Source organism: Crinia signifera, chromosome 6, assembly GCF_055691185.1.
Source record: "Crinia signifera chromosome 6, ASM5569118v1, whole genome shotgun sequence".
Taxonomy (NCBI): domain Eukaryota; kingdom Metazoa; phylum Chordata; class Amphibia; order Anura; family Myobatrachidae; genus Crinia; species Crinia signifera.
Genome location: NC_139222.1, coordinates 3,335,854 through 3,351,170, shown reverse-complemented (window position 1 = coordinate 3,351,170; position 15,317 = coordinate 3,335,854). Strand labels below are relative to the sequence as shown.

The window sequence follows — 15,317 nt, the reverse complement described above, 5'->3', positions numbered from 1 at the left end:
CGATTGCATGGGAACGCCCATGAAACGCGGGGCGTACGCATATGGTAATAAGCCCAAATAGCCCTTCACGCCCCTCTCCACCCCCTGTTCGGAGTGTTCACATTTCATGCGGGATTTGGCCGTACGCCCCGCTCGCACATGCGCAGACACAAAACATCGGCGGGCCGAACGCACGCGGATATAAGGGCCGGATAACCAGAATAAGGGCCAATAGGACACCACAGGCTGCTCCCCTATAATAATAACAGGACTCTACAGGCTGCTCCCCCTGTATAATTATAATAATACAAGGACCCCACAGGCTCTGTATAATATCAATAAAACACCACAGGCCGCTCTCTCTGTATATTAAGAACAATAGGACACCACAGGCTGCTCCCCCTGTATAATAACAGGACACTACAGGCTGCTCCCCAGTATAATAATAACAGGACACCACAGGCTGCTCCCTCTGTATATTAAGAACAATAGGACACCACAGACTGCTCCCCCTGTATAATAATAACAGGACACTACAGGCTGCGCCCCAGTATAATAATAACAGGACACCACAGGCTGCTCCCTCTGTATATTAAGAACAATAGGACACCACAGACTGCTCCCCCTGTATAATAATACTAATTGCACATTACCTGACCGTAGATGTCTGTAATGACTACGGCAAAATGGCGACTGAATGCTCTGTGGCCCCGCCCCCTCTATATCCCGTCAGGACACGGGGGATTGCCGCTGTGTTCCCTAGTGATGGAGCTATACGGACGGTTACTGGGTACAGGACGTCTTCCTCTGTTGTGCCACATGATTGGTTAATGTGTGAGCCAATCACAGGGAGGGGCGGGCAACATGAAATTAGGGCGGAACAGTAATTTGCAGCGGCAGCAATTGAGTGGCGTGTATGGGGCGTGGTTTATTGGACGAGTCAGGAGGAGGGAGCGGCCATTGTGGTGTCTGGCAGCATTTATAATTATTGTTATACAGTGCAGGGGAGCAGCCTGTGGTGCAGCATTATCATCATACAGGTAGTGCAGGCTGTAGTGTTATATAGGGGGAGCAACCTGTGGTGCAGCATTATCATCATACAGGTAGTGCAGGCTGTAGTGTTATATATAATACAGGGGGAGCAGCCTGTGGTGCAGCATTATCATCATACAGGTAGTGCAGGCTGTAGTGTAATATATCATACAGGGGGAGCAGCATTATCATCATCCAGATAGTGCAGGCTGTAGTGTTATTTATAATACAGTGGTCGCAGCCTGTGGTGCAGCATTATCATACAGGTAGTGCAGGCTGTTGTGTTATATATAATACAGGGGGAGCAGCCTGTGGTGCTGCATTATCATCATACAGGTTGCGCAGTCTGTATTGTTATATATAATACAGGGGGAGCAGCCTGTGGTGCTGCATTATCATCATACAGCAGGGTTGCCGACTTTAAGAATCTCCTCTCCGGGAGAAGCCCGGAGAGGAGAGTTTCAGCAGCCGCTCAGGGGGCGGGGCTTACAAGTGACATCACTAAGCCCCGCCCCCATGCTGTTACAGCAGCAAATTCATGGATCTCCGTGGAGGGGGCGGGGCTAAAATGACGCGATTTTGTCGTTTTAGCTCCGCCCCCTCCTCTGAGACCCGAGGATTGCGGCATTTTAATGCCGCGATCCGGGGGTCAGCGGGGGTCCCCCCTGAATCCGGGAGGGTTGCCCACCCTTCCGGGGGCCGGGAGGGGGTACCCGATTTTCGGGAGACTCCCGGAAATTCCGGGAGGGTCGGCAACCCTGTAGGTAGCGTAGGCTGTAGTGTTATATATAATAAAAGGGGAGCAGCATGTGGTGCAGCATTTCCATCATACAGGTAGTGCAGGCTGTAGTGTTTTATATAATACAGGGGAGGAGCCTGTGGTGCAGCATTATCATCATACAGGTGGTGCAGGCTGTAGTGTTATATATAATACAGGGGGAGCAGCCTGAGGTACAGCATTATTATCATACAGGTAGCGCAGGCTGTAGTGTTATATATAATACAGGGGGAGCAGTCTGTGGTGCTGCATAATCATCATACAGGAAGGGTAGGCTGTATTGTTATATATAATACAGGGGGAGCAGCATGTGGTGCAGCATTATCATCATACAGGTAGCATAGGCTGTATTGTTATAGATAATACAGGGGGAGCAGCATGTGGTGCTGCATTATCATCATACAGGTTGCGCAGGCTGTTTTGTTATATATAATACAGGGGGAGCAGCCTGTGGTGCTGCATAATCATCATACAGGAAGGGTAGGCTGTATTGTTATATATAATACAGGGGGAGCAGCATGTGGTGCAGCATTATCATCATACAGGTAGTGTAGGCTGTATTGTTATAGATAATACAGGGGGAGCAGCCTGTGGTGCAGCATTTCCATCATACACCTAGAACAATCCCTTTTCCTGCAATTAGCCGAGTTCCCAGCTGTGGCTGTGCAGGTCTGAAATCCTGGACTGGAGCTGAATTTGGAATCCCACCCATCTATCCCCCAAACACACCTCAGAGACCCGTTCCTGGCTTTGCAGTGACCCAGGTTCTGTTACCTGACTGCAAATCGCTCTCACTGATGCTGGACGGCTCCTTAACCCTTTACAGGGCAGCTGTGACCATGGGAACCATCACTCCCTGTTTCACCACATAATGGGGGTATCGAATAACTTTTGTCATTTTTCCAAATGACTCTCCCAGTCGGTACTGTAAACATAGAAGCACTAGATACTGGTCCATCAGGAGTAGAGAAAGCCGTTTTCTCTTTTGCGGTTTTACTGAAGGGTATCTGCTAGCACCCAGGTCTAGCGTTGTGAGACTTCTGCCACCAGCCAGGTTTTCGACTCTGCGGAGCGGGTAGGCAGCAAACCTAGAAACGTCATTGCAGAATCTGAATGTCCCATTGTGTTTGGGCACTAAGACTATGGGACTAGACCAGTCACTTGATTCCTCAATTATACCTAACTTTAACATTTCTTGTACTTCAGCCTTTACCACCATTCTCCGAACCTCCGGGATGTGGTTACGGCTTTTGTTTTACTACTACCCCTTCAGGAGTGGTAATTTCATGTTCTATTAAGGAGGTCCATCCAGGAATGACTGAGAAGACATCTTGGTTCCTTCAAACTAGGGCTTCAGCCTCCCTCCTCTGAGTAGATGTCAAGGTCTCGGCTAATGGGACCTCCGAACTCCCAGGTGAACTGGCAAGGAGAGTTGGTGTAGGTTCTTCCTTCAGCAGATTCACATGATAGATCTGCTCAGCGTGGCTTCTTTCTGGTTGTCTAACCTTATAGCATATGGGGCCTGCAGCCTCCACTACCTTATAAGGACCTCTCCTGTGAGCCAAACAGCTTACTCTCCTGAGTGGGAACGAGGACTAGGACACTGGCCCCTGGACGGAATTCTTGAACTTCTGTCGTGGCATCATAGGCCCGCTTTTGTCTGGCTTGGGCTTTTACTAGATTTTCATGGACATTTGGGCCAATTTGGTGAAGTCGCCAGTAAAGTTTATTTACAAACTTCACGGAGCTGGATTCCTCTGACTGTTGTTGTTCCCAGCCCTCTTTCAATATGTCCGGAATTCCTTGGGATTCTCTCCCATAAAGCAGCTCAAAAGGGCTGAAGCCAGTTGATGACCTTGGGATCTCCCGAATGGCAAACATCAGGTATGGAAATACGTCATCCTATTCCCATTTGTTGTCCAAGACAGCCCTTCGGATCATCATTTTGAGAGTCCTATTAAAGCGCTCTACCAGTTAATCCATCTGTGGATGATAGATGGAGGTGTGGAGCCGAAAAAAAAACTTTGCACATAAAAGGGGTCCCTTGATCCGTTAGGATCTCTTTAGGAAATCCCAGAAGGGTAAACCGCAACAACAGCTCTTTAGCAATAGTTACAGGTGAAGGACTTCCTATAAGAACAGTAGCTTCAGTTAGGGGGGGGGGGGGGGGGCGGCGACTGTTCAGACAGCAAATCCTTAAAGCCTGGGAAATTGCGGCCCAAAATTAATGAGTAAGGAAGTGTCGGGCCTACGGCTGCTATCACTTCATGCCAGCTGTCCCTTAAGCCAATTCTAATGTGAACTGTTGGGACCCACTCAGAGGAACCATGGACACACAGTACCTCTACAAAACCTTGTACTTTCTCAGTTACCCTTGGCAACACAGCCTTAGACACAAGTGTCAGCTCACTGCCTGTGCCTACTAACCACTTTGGTGGTATTTTTCCGGGCTCAGCCGCATTGCCGCAGCGAGCTGTTACGGAAAAGTACTGGACATAAAATGATATGTAGGTGCATGCCTGTGGTGCCTCCAGCGGTGCACCACTGGCGCACCACCTTGTAGTAGCAACCCATCTGCCTGCGCCCACCCCCCGATCACCCCCCCCTTCCGCCATCACCTGTACATTTCACCCTGGGAACTCCCCGCCGCCACCGGGCACACCACGCCGCCATCATCGCAGATCGTTCCTCAGCTCCTCTGTTCACTTCTGTTCGGGTGCCCGACATCCCCCCAAACGACACAAACTTTCCCAAATGGCCTCTCGGGCCGCTGCTGCTTCAGGTTCTCACTGCAGCAGCACTACCTTCAGAAAGAAGTGTCTGCAGCTTCAGTGCTGGGTTTTCCTGGGGCAGGACAAACCTGCTCTGGTTGGTTTGTCCTGCCCCAGGAAAACCCACCACTCAAGGGGTGAAGGCAGGAAATTTACGACCCCCTAACATAACTGTTTCCCAGAATAGGCAAGGCCGCATAGTCATAGGTACCATGGTACAGAATACCGGGTCAACAGGTTCCAAGCTGGCAGGGCCACCATCCATTTAGCTCTTTTAGGACCAGTTTGCCTCACATATCCCTCTGCATGGCCCAGGCCTTTAAGAGGAGGCCCACGCCAGCGAGGTGCTAGTTCTAAGTTTACCGTTTGCCTCACCATGAGAGTCATGAGAACACATTTATGCTGAAAGGTATACTCAGCCCTCAACACTATCGCTTTTTACTTTTTTTATGCTTTTCCATTCGTCATGTCCAGCTCACCACCAGTTTCTTCTTCTTCGGTTTTGTTTCTTCTTAAATGTATTCTTTTACAAATGTCTAAAATGAATTGGTCTATTGTGAAATATGGTCTATGTTTTATTATTGTAAACTAAAACAATTTGTAGATTTTATTACTGTTCCCCTGATGAAGTCTTTCTAGACGAAACGCGTTGGTACGTTTCCATATTGCTGTATTACCTGTGACAACTCATTGAAGGATCAAATAAACTTTTCTTTTGGAAGAACTGCTATACATATATAAATTTAGTGTGCATACCTGGAAACATATAATAAATAAATATATATACGAGACAGATGTATTTTTTCCTGATAAGGTGGCTAAAAACATCATCTTTCTTACCAGGTAAATAGATGACCTGCTCATGATTTGGACTGGTCAAGGAGCAGGAGGTTGTGGGTCTTATAAAGGATATTAATGCCCTAGATTCAACAATAAAATTCACTTATGACATCAGTCCCAAAACGATACATTTTTTGGATGTACAAATTACATTAGTTGATGGTGTAATTATAACAGGGCTCTTTAAGAAACCCACAGATCTTAATGCACCCTTACACTGTTCTAGCCAGCATCCCATCTCTACAAAAAGGGTCTACCATTCTCCCAATTTTTAAGAGTACACCTCATTTGTGTTAAATCCTAATAAATCCTAAAACCGATGGCCGATAAGTAAGTTTCCCAGTGTACTTAATGTGTCCGTAAACTTATAACCTTTATACCTAACTACGGGGGAACCAATGCGTAGTGCCACGTAGTGATCAGCGTATCTCACACTACACCGATACCCGTATGGCGGGATCCTTATCAGTACTAAGTGCCTTCACACTATTACCCTTTATTCCTGACTACGGGGGAACCAATGCGTAGCGCCATGTAGGGAACCTTATCAGCGTATCTCAAACTACACCGATACCCGTATGGCGGCATCCTTATCAGTACTAAGTGCCTTCACACTATTACCCTTTATTCCTGACTACGGGGGAACCAATGCGTAGTGCCATGTAGTGATCAGCGTATCTCACACCACACCGATACCCGTATGGCGGGATCCTTATCAGTACTAAGTGCCTTCACACTATTACCCTTTATTCCTGACTACGGGGGAACCAATGCGTAGTGCCACGTAGTGATCAGCGTATCTCACACTACACCGATATCCGTATGGCGGGATCCTTATCAGTACTAAGTGCCTTCACACTATTACCCTTTATTCCTGACTACAGGAGAACCAATGCGTAGTGCCACGTAGTGATCAGCGTATCTCACACTACACCGATACCCGTATGGCGGCATCCTTATCAGTACTAAGTGCCTTCACACTATTACCCTTTATTCCTGACTACGGGGGAACCAATGCGTAGTGCCACGTAGTGATCAGCGTATCTCACACTACACCGATACCCGTATGGCGGGATCCTTCGCAGTACTAAGTGCCTTCACACTATTACCCTTTATTCCTGACTACAGGGGAACGAATGTGTAGCGCCATGTAGTGATCAGCGTATCTCACACTACACCGATACCCGTATGGCGGGATCCTTATCAGTACTAAGTGCCTTCACACTATTACCCTTTATTCCTGACTACAGGGGAACCAATGCGTAGCACCATGTAGTGATCAGCGTATCTCACACTACACCGATACCCGTATGGCGGGATCCTTATCAGTACTAAGTGCCTTCACACTATTACCCTTTATTCCTGACTACGGGGGAACCAATGCGTAGTGCCACGTAGTGATCAGCGTATCTCACACCACACCGATACCCGTATGGCGGGATCCTTATCAGTACTAAGTGCCTTCACACTATTACCCTTTATTCCTGACTACGGGGGAACCAATGCGTAGTGCCACGTAGTGATCAGCGTATCTCACACTACACCGATACCCGTATGGCGGGATCCTTATCAGTACTAAGTGCCTTCACACTATTACCCTTTATTCCTGACTACGGGGGAACCAATGCGTAGCACCACGTAGTGATCAGCGTATCTCACACTACACCGATATCCGTATGGCGGGATCCTTATCAGTACTAAGTGCCTTCACACTATTACCCTTTATACCTAACTACGGGGGAACCAATGCGTAGCGCCATGTAGGGAACCTTATCAGCGTATCTCACACTACACCGATACCCGTATGGCGGGATCCTTATCAGTACTAAGTGCCTTCACACTATTACCCTTTAGGTACTTGTGAGTTATCCGGGCTCCCGATTTTGGGTACTTGCGATTTGCATGCGATATCGCATGCGATATCGCATGCGATATCGCATGCGATATCGCATGCGATTTGCATAAGATTTGCTATTCATTTCATTACCCCACTATCCCCAAAGTGTGTCTATCAACGTGAACCCGAAGCGTGGCGAGCGCAGCGAGCCCGCGAGGGGCGGCGGTACGCGTCCTCCGACCTTTTCATGCCCTACTATCCACTAGGGCGTGGAGTGAGAATAGAATAGTGTGGCGAGCGCAGCGAGCCACCGAGCCCGAAGCGTGGCGAGCGCAGCGAGCCCCGCGAGGGGACGCGGACACCTTCACAGGTATCCGCGTGCCCTTGCGGGCTTCACAGGTGTCCGCGTCCCCTCGCGGGGCTCGCTGCGCTCGCCACGATTCGGGCTCGGTGGCTCGCTGCGCTCGCCACACTATTCTATTCTCACTCCACACCCTAGTGGATAGTAGGGCATGAAAAGGTCGGAGGACGCGTACCGCCGCCCCTCGCGGGCTCGCTGCGCTTGCCACGCTTCGGGTTCACGTTGATAGACACACTTTGGGGATAGTGGGGTAATGAAATGAATAGCAAATCTTATGCAAATCGCATGCTAAATCGCATGCAAATCGCATGCGATATCGCATGCGATATCGCATGCGATCTAGTACCAAAATCGGACGCCCAGATAACTCACAAGTACCACCCTTTATTCCTGACTACGGGGGAACCAATGCGTAGCGCCACGTAGTGATCAGCGTATCTCACACTACACCGATACCCGTATGGCGGGATCCTTATCAGTACTAAGTGCCTTCACACTATTACCCTTTATTCCTGACTACAGGGGAACCAGTGCGTAGCGCCACGTAGTGGTCAGCGTATCTCACACTACACCGATACCCGTATGGCGGGATCCTTATCAGTACTAAGTGCCTTCACACTATTACCCTTTATTCCTGACTACGAGGAACCAATGCGTAGCGCCACGTAGTGATCAGCGTATCTCACACTACACCGATACCCGTATGGCGGGATCCTTATCAGTACTAAGTGCCTTCACACTATTACCCTTTATTCCTGACTACGGGGGAACCAATGCGTAGTGCCACGTAGTGATCAGCGTATCTCACACTACACCGATACCCTTATGGCGGGATCCTTATCACTACTAAGTGCCTTCACACTATTACCCTTTATTCCTGACTACGGGGAACCAATGCGTAGCGCCATGAAGGGAACCTTATCAGCGTATCTCACACTACACCGATACCCGTATGGCGGGATCCTTATCAGTACTAAGTGCCTTCACACTATTGCCCTTTATTCCTGACTACGGGGGAACCAATGCGTAGCACCACGTAGTGATCAGCGTATCTCACACTACACCGATACCCGTATGGCGGGATCCTTATCAGTACTAAGTGCCTTCACACTATTACCCTTTATTCCTGACTACGGGGGAACCAATGCGTAGCGCCACGTAGTGATCAGCGTATCTCACACTACACCGATACCCGTATGGCGGGATCCTTATCAGTACTAAGTGCCTTCACACTATTACCCTTTATTCCTGACTACGGGGAACCAATGCGTAGCGCCACGTAGTGATCAGTGTATCTCACACTACACCGATACCCGTATGGCGGGATCCTTATCAGTACTAGGTGCCTTCACACTATTACCCTTTATTCCTGACTACGGGGAACCAATGCGTAGCGCCACGTAGTGATCAGTGTATCTCACACTACACCGATACCCGTATGGTGGGATCCTTATCAGTACTAAGTGCCTTCACACTATTACCCTATATACCTAACTACGGGGGAACCAATGCGTAGCGCCATGTAGGGAACCTTATCAGCGTATCTCACACTACACCGATACCCGTATGGCGGGATCCTTATCAGTACTAAGTGCCTTCACACTATTACCCTTTATTCCTGACTACGGGGGAACCAATGCGTAGCACCACGTAGTGATCAGCGTATCTCACACTACACCGATACCCGTATGGCAGTATCCTTATCAGTACTAAGTGCCTTCACACTATTACCCTTTATTCCTGACTACGGGGGAACCAATGCGTAGTGCCATGTAGTGATCAGCGTATCTCACACTACACCGATACCCTTATGGCGGGATCCTTATCAGTACTAAGTGCCTTCACACTATTACCCTTTATTCCTGACTACGAGGGAACCAATGCGTAGTGCCACGTAGTGATCAGCGTATCTCACACTAGACCGATACCCGTATGGCAGGATCCTTATCAGTACTAAGTGCCTTCACACTATTACCCTTTATTCCTGACTACGGGGGAACCAATGCGTAGCGCCATGTAGGGAACCTTATCAGCGTATCTCACACTACACCGATACCCGTATGGCGGGATCCTTATCAGTACTAAGTGCCTTCACACTATTACCCTTTATTCCTGACTACGAGGGAACCAATGCGTAGTGCCACGTAGTGATCAGCGTATCTCACACTAGACCGATACCCGTATGGCAGGATCCTTATCAGTACTAAGTGCCTTCACACTATTACCCTTTATTCCTGACTACGGGGGAACCAATGCGTAGTGCCACGTAGTGATCAGCGTATCTCACACTACACCGATACCCGTATGGCGGGATCCTTATCAGTACTAAGTGCCTTCACACTATTACCCTTTATTCCTGACTACGGGGAACCAATGCGTAGCGCCATGTAGTGATAAGCGTATCTCACACTACACCGATACCCGTATGGCGGGATCCTTATCAGTACTAAGTGCCTTCACACTATTACCCTTTATTCCTGAATACGGGGGAACCAATGCGTAGCGCCATGTAGGGAACCTTATCAGCGTATCTCACACTACACCGATACCCTTATGGCGGGATCCTTATCAGTACTAAGTGCCTTCACACTATTACCCTTTATTCCTGACTACGGGGGAACCAATGCGTAGCACCACGTAGTGATCAGCGTATCTCACACTACACCGATACCCGTATGGCGGGATCCTTATCAGTACTAAGTGCCTTCACACTATTACCCTTTATTCCTGACTACGGGGGAACCAATGCGTAGTGCCATGTAGGGAACCTTATCAGCGTATCTCACACTACACCGATACCCGTATGGCGGGATCCTTATCAGTACTAAGTGCCTTCACACTATTACCCTTTATTCCTGACTACGGGGGAACCAATGCGTAGCACCACGTAGTGATCAGCGTATCTCACACTACACCGATACCCGTATGGCGGGATCCTTATCAGTACTAAGTGCCTTCACACTATTACCCTTTATTCCTGACTACGGGGGAACCAATGCGTAGCACCACGTAGTGATCAGCGTATCTCACACTACACCGATACCCGTATGGCGGGATCCTTATCAGTACTAAGTGCCTTCACACTATTACCCTTTATTCCTGACTACGGGGGAACCAATGCGTAGTGCCATGTAGGGAACCTTATCAGCGTATCTCACACTACACCGATACCCGTATGGCGGGATCCTTATCAGTACTAAGTGCCTTCACACTATTACCCTTTATTCCTGACTATGGGGGAACCAATGCGTAGCGCCACGTAGTGATCAGCGTATCTCACACTACACCGATACCCGTATGGCGGGATCCTTATCAGTACTAAGTGCCTTCACACTATTACCCTTTATTCCTGACTACGGGGGAACCAATGCGTAGTGCCATGTAGTGATCAGCGTATCTCACACTACACCGATACCCGTATGGCGGGATCCTTATCAGTACTAAGTGCCTTCACACTATTATCCTTTATTCCTGACTACGGGGGAACCAATGCGTAGCGTCATGTAGTTATCAGCGTATCTCACACTACACCGATACCCGTATGGCGGGATCCTTATCAGTACTAAGTGCCTTCACACTATTACCCTTTATTCCTGACTACGGGGGAACCAATGCGTAGCGCCATGTAGGGAACCTTATCAGCGTATCTCACACTACACCGATACCCGTATGGCGGGATCCTTATCAGTACTAAGTGCCTTCACACTATTACCCTTTATTCCTGACTACGAGGGAACCAATGCGTAGTGCCACGTAGTGATCAGCGTATCTCACACTAGACCGATACCCGTATGGCAGGATCCTTATCAGTACTAAGTGCCTTCACACTATTACCCTTTATTCCTGACTACGGGGGAACCAATGCGTAGTGCCATGTAGTGATCAGCGTATCTCACACCACACCGATACCCGTATGGCGGGATCCTTATCAGTACTAAGTGCCTTCACACTATTACCCTTTATTCCTGACTATGGGGGAACCAATGTGTAGTGCCACGTAGTGATCAGCGTATCTCACACTACACCGATACCCGTATGGCGGGATCCTTATCAGTACTAAGTGCCTTCACACTATTACCCTTTATTCCTGACTACGGGGGAACCAATGCGTAGCGCCATGTAGGGAACCTTATCAGCGTATCTCACACTACACCGATACCCGTATGGCGGGATCCTTATCAGTACTAAGTGCCTTCACACTATTACCCTTTATTCCTGACTACGGGGGAACCAATGCGTAGCGCCATGTAGTGATCAGCGTATCTCACACTACACCGATACCCGTATGGCGGGATCCTTATCAGTACTAAGTGCCTTCACACTATTACCCTTTATTCCTGACTACGGGGGAACCAATGCGTAGCGCCATGTAGTGATCAGCGTATCTCACACTACACCGATACCCTTATGACGGGATCCTTATCAGTACTAAGTGCCTTCACACTATTACCCTTTATTCCTGACTACGGGGGAACCAATGCGTAGTGCCATGTAGTGATCAGCGTATCTCACACCACACCGATACCCGTATGGCGGGATCCTTATCAGTACTAAGTGCCTTCACACTATTACCCTTTATTCCTGACTACGGGGGAACCAATGCGTAGTGCCACGTAGTGATCAGCGTATCTCACACTACACCGATACCCGTATGGCGGGATCCTTATCAGTACTAAGTGCCTTCACACTATTACCCTTTATTCCTGACTACGGGGGAACCAATGCGTAGTGCCACGTAGTGATCAGCGTATCTCACACTACACCGATACCCGTATGGCGGGATCCTTATCAGTACTAAGTACTTATACACACTCTCAATGTACCAGGTATTATTCCTGTAAACCCTTCTGCTTATTGCGAATGAATTACACGAGACTTGGTATAAATTCGGGGTAAGGGTACAAAGTCCTTCACCGTATGTACTTAGTCCCTAATGGACAAAGGGATAACTAATATAAAACAACAATACCATATACAAATCTCTACACAATACTTAACAATAACTAATGAAAAAGGGGAAAAATAGAAGTAATCACAATCAGCCACAGTACAAATACAACAATACAGAAGCAGAGTTACCATCTCTCAACTCGCGGGCGCCACTCGGACCGAGTATCTGTATTCAGTCCTGAGCACAGTCCAAATAGACCGTCCCTAGTCCGTGTGCAGCAATATAAAGGGCCCAGACAATATGGTACAGTACAGTTCTTCATTGGCCAAGAGGTCAGGTTTCGCTTCTCCTGATTGGTACAGTAAGGACGCACAGCTGGGTCTCTGTTCAAGGCTGTGTCATCATATGTCCAGGGGTCCCTGCTGTGCGTCCGGTTTCAGCTGGATCTTTCAGTCAGCCCTTCCTCATGGCAATGTATAACTAATTATATATTATTGTCCATAACTTCTGACTGGTAAATTCTGCGCTTTCAGATAAGCACCAAGAAAATGCGAGTGAGACTGATCACATAGATACTACAATTGTCCAGGGGAGGCCGTGTATTACCGTTAGTACTATGTGTAGCGATATTAAGCCAAATATTAGACTTGTTAGCTCGCAATGATGTCTCAAGGCTACATAGCATAGTTTTATTGCACTTGTTTAATCCAGCATTTGATAAGCTGGTCGTAATTATCCTGTCCGCAGGAAACCCGGCTGAAGTGGAGAGCAAGCTGCTGCGTTGCTAAGCAACGGTCACATCACAAGTGGGGCAGAGCTGGAACTGGCGAAAGCGCGGCTCACAGACGCCGGTGACACACTGCAGACACACACATCTATGGGTCTGTATGTTGACATAGGTCGACATGAACCCTGTGCTTCAGGCACGGTGCCTCGCTGCGATTGGCACACTATTATATTCCCCCTCCACTGGGATGGTAAAGTATGTACAAGTCGGTATTTTGATCGTCGGGATTTTGATTGTAGGTAAATTGACCGCATCCCCAAGGATCTTGGCATTTGTGGATCTGGTGGCAGCTCTTAAGCACAAGCATTCGAGATTATCTTATAGCTCTGCTGGCTACAGACTGGACCTATAACTCCACTTCGTCCAGCAATGACCTCTATAACTCCACATCGTTCAGCAATGACCTCTATAACTCCACTTCGTCCAGCAATGATCTCTATAACTCCACTTTCCAGCAATGACCTCTATAACTCCACATCGTCCAGCAATGACCTCTATAGCTCCACTTCGTCCAGCAATGACCTCTATAACTCCACTTTCCAGCAATGACCTCTATAACTCCACATCGTCCAGCAATGACCTCTATAGCTCCACTTCGTCCAGCAATGATCTCTATAACTCCACATCGTCCAGCAATGATCTCTATAACTCCACTTCGTCCAGCAATGACCTCTATAACTCCACTTCGTCCAGCAATGACCTCTATAACTCCACTTCGTCCAGCAATGATCTCTATAACTCTACTTCTCCTAGCAATGACCTCTATAACTCCACTTCGTCCAGCAATGACCTCTATAACTCCACATCGTCCAGCAATGACCTCTATAACTCCACATCGTCCAGCAATGACCTCTATAACTCCACATCATCCAGCAATGACCTCTATAACTCCACTTCGTCCAGCAATGATCTCTATAACTCCACATCGTCCAGCAATGATCTCTATAACTCCACTTCGTCCAGCAATGACCTCTATAACTCCACTTCGTCCAGCAATGACCTCTATAACTCCACTTCGTCCAGCAATGACCTCTATAACTCCACTTCGTCCAGCAATGACCTCTATAACTCCACATCGTCCAGCAATGACCTCTATAACTCCACATCATCCAGCAATGACCTCTATAACTCCACTTCGTCCAGCAATGACCTCTATAACTCCACATCGTCCAGCAATGATCTCTATAACTCCACTTCGTCCAGCAATGACCTCTATAACTCCACTTCGTCCAGCAATGACCTCTATAACTCCACTTCGTCCAGCAATGACCTCTATAACTCCACTTCGTCCAGCAATGACCTCTATAACTCCACTTCGTCCAGCAATGACCTCTATAACTCCACTTCGTCCAGCAATGATCTCTATAACTCTACTTCTCCCAGCAATGACCTCTATAACTCCACTTCGTCCAGCAATGACCTCTATAACTCCACATCGTCCAGCAATGACCTCTATAACTCCACATCGTCCAGCAATGACCTCTATAACTCCACATCATCCAGCAATGACCTCTATAACTCCACTTCGTCCAGCAATGATCTCTATAACTCCACATCGTCCAGCAATGATCTCTATAACTCCACTTCGTCCAGCAATGACCTCTATAACTCCACTTCGTCCAGCAATGACCTCTATAACTCCACTTCGTCCAGCAATGACCTCTATAACTCCACATCGTCCAGCAATGACCTCTCAGGTATTCTTCAGTAGCTTTTGGTTCTATATTTAACAATTCAGCAGTAGCTAGGACCAAGAGGGAGGGCTGGAGCAGGGGAACGCCCAGGGTTATATGGGCGTTCCCCTGGGAGAGCAGGTGGGTCGTGCCTGCCGGGGGGCGGGCAGCTGAGGTTGATTTCTGAAGTGGAGAGAAATCATTTGATGGTCGGAAAACATTGAATGATTTCTCTCCGCTTCGGCTTCATAGGAGGGGATACCCTCGCATGGTACCGAGAGGATTTGGCGGGGGCATTGGTCTGGTGTGTCAGCGCTTGGTAAGCAGATTATTATTCTGCTTACCGAACCAATAAAAATTAGGCCCCA

The 15,317-nt window shown here is 48.2% G+C and overlaps 3 protein-coding genes across 5 annotated transcripts in view; 1 reads left to right on the top strand and 2 right to left on the bottom strand.

Moving 5' to 3' along the window:
- LOC146009826 (uncharacterized) overlaps window positions 1-15,317 on the bottom strand; it is a 426,905-nt gene that overhangs the window by 11,397 nt on the left and 400,191 nt on the right. Inside the window, exon 1 of one of the 2 annotated variants that reach the window (XM_083150343.1) lies at window positions 633-767. The exons of the other annotated variant lie outside the window; for it this stretch is intronic. The gene's annotated coding sequence lies outside the window, so the exon portion shown is untranslated. Of the gene's footprint in view, window positions 1-632; window positions 768-15,317 lie in introns of those variants that run through there. 2 annotated transcript variants of the gene reach the window in all.
- LOC146009807 (uncharacterized) overlaps window positions 1-15,317 on the top strand; it is a 234,070-nt gene that overhangs the window by 35,936 nt on the left and 182,817 nt on the right. The window lies entirely within an intron of this gene.
- LOC146009818 (uncharacterized) overlaps window positions 1-15,317 on the bottom strand; it is a 119,238-nt gene that overhangs the window by 50,376 nt on the left and 53,545 nt on the right. The window lies entirely within an intron of this gene.